The sequence below is a fragment of the Nelumbo lutea genome, chromosome 3 (genome assembly GCF_056320005.1).
Source record: "Nelumbo lutea isolate HS-2025 chromosome 3, American lotus-T2T, whole genome shotgun sequence".
NCBI classification, from domain to species: Eukaryota; Viridiplantae; Streptophyta; class Magnoliopsida; order Proteales; family Nelumbonaceae; genus Nelumbo; species Nelumbo lutea.
Genome location: NC_142686.1, coordinates 29,558,898 through 29,564,036, shown reverse-complemented (window position 1 = coordinate 29,564,036; position 5,139 = coordinate 29,558,898). Strand labels below are relative to the sequence as shown.

At 33.5% G+C, this 5,139-nt stretch overlaps 1 long non-coding RNA gene across 1 annotated transcript; it reads right to left on the bottom strand.

Moving 5' to 3' along the window:
• Positions 1-206: 206 nt before the first annotated feature.
• LOC148863934 (uncharacterized) lies at positions 207-4,921 on the bottom strand. Its single transcript, XR_016109797.1, has 3 exons — positions 4,603-4,921; positions 1,954-2,034; positions 207-492 (listed from the first exon to the last, which is right to left on the bottom strand). It is a non-coding gene; the product is annotated as an uncharacterized LOC148863934 (long non-coding RNA).
• Between the last annotated feature and the right edge of the window lie 218 nt (positions 4,922-5,139).

Below are 5,139 nucleotides of genomic sequence, written 5' to 3'. Positions count from 1 at the left end.
GATTTGTTACAAAACCATAGCTAAATGAAGTAACTTATAATCACGACTTTTTTGCTAAAACCAAAGTTATAGCACATCTAGAATGATATAATATATGTCCAAAATTTCTTGGAAAACCATAGCTAATTGTTTCAATCTATGGAAATCTTTTGGCTATATTCCAAATAAAATAGTAAAATAATGACAATTAGGACTACCACCTTAAAGCAACACCTATTTTATTCATACATCACATGAGAATTATATAATAACTTCTAGAAAATACTTGTATAATTGTAATAATTCAATACATGCCACATAAAATTTGAATACATCCCTTGTTCTACCAAAAAAAATACACCCATTGTTTAAAATGCATTACAAATGTCAAATTTCCCTAAATACATATTAAAGTCTATACATGACTTTCAAAAAAATAGAGAAATTTTAAATATAAAAGAATTATCCATTGTCTTCAACTATGCTTTAAGAGTCACTCGTTGCATCTTTAACCTACAAAAAAAAAGAACAATGATTACTTTGATGATCTAATTAAATATGCAATATACAATGAGAAGACGTAAAAAAAGATAGATAACAAAATCCACTAGTATTTTGTTTAATGCAAGATAAATTTTGAAATTCTAATCAAATGGGCTTGGTGCACTTGTTTGATGATTTTCTTATGAAAAAAGAAAAGTTACATGTAGGTTATGATAGACTTCAAGTTTCTTATATTTCAAAGTTGTGTTTTACTTCATGTTTAGATATTTCTTTACATGGTAAGACATTTTAAGAAGGATGGCATGCACAAGAACTTCAGTAATATGGGATTTCTAGTTTAACTTTTACTATTACTATTGTTATGGGTTTCTTCACCAAGTATGATGAATGGTCAAAATGGAAGCATGTAATCAATTCTGCTCTTCTTACTTTCATCAACTGCAACACAACCACAACCCTGGAGGGCAGGGCACTAGGACAAATTCAGGAGATATAGCAAGTTCCAACAAGAAAAAATCAACTTGCTGGGTCCTGAAAGGGAGAATATGCACAATGCAACAAATAAATTGCATGTATAATTTATTATCAAATTCAAGAAAGAGAGAATCTAGCCAGTATGATTCAAGAAAGATCTATGAACCACCTAATTCCTGATATTATCAAATTCAATGTCAAGCATATCAAGCTTGTGACCATTGTTTCATCCAAAAGCTTTTATTGAATACTGAGGTGTGCTGATATTAATTTATGTTTCTATATGGAAGATTGGTTAGGCTTTGACCATATTAAGGAAAGATACCCAAAGCAAAGAAGCCAAGGATATATAAGGTATCTGAAGATAGAATAAATCATAGATCCAAGTTGAGGTCCTGCTGAAATGAATGACTGACTTCAAAGGACAAAGGATACCCAAAGTTGACAGGTTAAAGAGTAAAGATGGATTTTATAAAACATAATAAATTGTTTGCTGATTCCTGGGATTGATTGTCACATTCAGTTTAACCCTAGAAATCATGATCGTCCAATTCATGGTTATCATGAGCTAGACGGTATGGGCTTTTAACTTTTCGACTTATATGGTGGGCTATGAATTATTTTAGGGCTTGCTAAATGAAAAGACATGGTTTGCTTTGTAGTTTGTTGACTAAGCAATAAATAAGCCTATTCAATATTATAAGCTCTATTTACTTATAAAAAGATTAACAAATAATGACTTTTAGCCCAATGGTAATGATGACTTCTTAATCTTAATCCAACCCAAATGGAAACATTGGTCATGGGAGGTTGAATTAGAATAAGAATTGGTCTGATACAAACCGAATCTATCTTATAATAATCTGAACCAATGGGTATGATCACGAATCAGGATTAACCACATTGTACGATAGAACTTCAATGTTTATAGATTCTTGACTTCCTGTTAAATCACAAAAATAACACTCAAGTGACCAGAGGATGCATTCTACTCACCATCCAAAGCATATGAAACATGTAGGTGAAGGTTCATCCATCCAGGCAGCCCAACCATACTTGCCATAATTAGTTTCCCTCCTACAAGGATGACATTGTTGCAAAACTTGGTTAAAACTTAAAACTGAGTCCAGAGAAAGATTTAGGAACAACTCACAATATAATGAGGCAGCATCTAGATCACAATTACCTAATTCATGCATTAGCTTGATCCAAGTCCATAGCTTGAATGAGGTTTTCTAAGAAAAAGCTTCTATTTTGGTTAGTTAAACAACAATGACTGGTTTTAATTACTTGAAAATTAAAGATCCAAGCTCGTTATAGGAAGTACTAGTTCAAGTTATTAACTCAATCGAACCCCAACATAAACCCTCATGTATGTCTAATTTGAATGATTTTTTCTATGCAAGTACATATCAAAAAGAACAACAGTACATAAGAAATTAATATGCTATTAACCAATCACAAGGAGATCCCTTCAGGATCTCTCTCATCCCAATCCCAACGAAGAAGAATTCACCTTAATAATAAACTACTTACACTTTAAAAACTCAAATAGTGAATTTTCACAGATTGCGCTTGCCATTGACATCCAACAAGGTTTTGAACCCACCAACCCATGAAGTGGCCCAAAACACTCTCCTTGGTGTACAAGCCCATTGATTACAATTTATTAGCATAGCCATAGTAATAGCATAGATCCATGGACCCAGACCATTAACCCAGAGATTTTTTTCCTAATCTCAAAAAAGAACATGAGTAGGTTCTGATTCTTTGAGCTGAAATATATCGCCATCATATTATCATGAGTAGAGTGCATAGATTATAGAGAATAGTCCATTTATTTATTATTATATTTATATACCCCTTGTGCTGATTGCTGCTACCCCAACCCATGGATATAGGCCCCTTATACTCTTTACCTTGATAAGCAAGTGCAAGTGGCTAGAGCAAATGAAATTAATCAAAATGAAGAAGACAAATAAGTGCAAGTTGACAAATGGATATGTGATTCGGAAACCATGTTCTTACCTAAAAGCTTGATGCAAAAAAAAATCATATCGGAATCTATCTACATTCATGCATATGCTAAGAATATTGTAGACTGTAGACCTGATGCTACATTTTATAGACAATGGATGACACAACTAGGTCTCAAGTTTATTGACTTTGTTTCTACCTAACAAAATATGATTAGGCTTAGGCTCCTAAACAAAATTAGTGTTAAATTAATTCTTAAGATTGCGAATGAAATTATTATCTAATTCATGGAGTAATTGATTTCACACAAGTACTATGAAGAACTCATGGAGTCAAGGTGAACTGACCTAGTTTTTACCTGTTCATAGGATGATCACTTCCATCAAATAAATTTTTTATAAACTGGCATTGATTTGATGCACCACTCAACCCATTTTAGTGTCATTTTAAAGCTGAAATTAACCAATTAATATAACTACTCCCTAACTTAAAGGAAGCTTTATCAATGGGAGTTGCAGGTCCCATTTTGCCCAAGCTGGGAGGGATTTGAACTTCATATGCTTGGATGCACAAGAAAGATGAGAGGAGAAATGCATTTGATTGAATACTGAAATGGGAGGGATTTGAAGCATTATTGGAACAATGCATTTGATTGAATGCTAAAATGGGAGGATAAAGTTTGCACTCCAGTTTAGCTAATCATGGAGATACTTGTATTCCAAGACAATGTCTATAAAATCCTATCTATTATAAAAACCACTGAAATTAGTTCATAATAACAAGAATCGTCATAGAAGATGTTATCAACAAGTTGCTATATATGAACATAAATCAAGTGTCTGTAATCTAAAATGCTTTCAACTATGCACACACTGAAACTCGAAAAATTTTCTCAAACCATCTCAGTCTCCAACCTTGATTTATAGAGAGAGAGAGAGAGAGAGAGAGAGTAGAGTAAAGGTATAACGGAAACAGACACTAGTTATACATAGTTTATTTTTCCTTTTTTTTCCAATTGAGTTGTATGAGCATCGGTTTCTGTGAATGCATGATATTATATGATTTGTTTCCTCGGTTAATTATTGATCAATAGGAAGCTTAATATGAGAAGAAATTATTAAACTTTTCAATTGAACTAAAACAGGGATGAATAAGGAAAAGTTCCTTTTGGGGAACAAAATGATTGAAAAGGAGTGTGTTGTTAAACTACTTAACATGAAGAGAAACCTCCGATTGCTCTACTAATGTTTATGTTTTGAGCGGGACCTCTCTAGACAATAAGGTGCTCTGTTAATGTTTATATTGTAGTAGGTTGCCCAGTAACATGTTTAAGGTCCATGAGCCTTCTACCATACTGAAACCAGTGGTTGGGGAACGTTGGATGAACGTTCTACCAATTTTGTATCACGATCTAGAATAAGAGTTACCAACGAACACAATAAAAGAGCCATTACAATCACATTTAACTGCAGGAAGCTCTAATCTCAGGGGAAAAGCAATAAAGAGGGGAAAAACATTGCCGAAAACATACCTAGACTTAAATGCACATACAATCAAATAAAACACACGTACCTAGACTTTGATTAGATCTACCATTGCATTTGAGAGGGAACAAAAAATATAATAGAAAACATAACAAGGAAAGAAAACCAACATCACAGAAAATACCTTCTCTCTCTAACCTTCTTCTTTGTTCTATTTGTCTCTCTGTCTCTGTTCTCTCCCTTTCTCTTCTTTGTTCAATCTTATTATTTTTGGACTTGAACGCAGCGGTAGCGGAACCTACTTAGCCCTCTCTCTATAATTTCCTTCTTCTTCGTTCTCGTTGTCTCTCTACCTCTATTCTCTCCCTTTCTCTTCTTTCTTCGGCTAATATAATTCTAGGGTTTTCTTTTCTAAACTTGAACGCAGCAGTAACGGCACCTCCTTTATCACCCTCCTTTGCTCTCTTTCTCGATCTATCCCTTTTTCTTCTTTGGTTGCGCGCGCGCGAGCAAAGTAAATTTTAGAGTTTTCTTTTTTGATTTGAATTAAGGGACTGTATGGTCAGGTTTCAGGTGTGGATCCGGGTAGGCGGGTAGGGTCGCGCATCCAGATTTAGCCATTTTTTGGTATCTTTCTAAAATTATTTGGTATTTTTTCTGAATTTTCTACTATTTTCTACATTTTCTGAAAATTGCTGGTTTTTTTGTCTTTTTTACAATT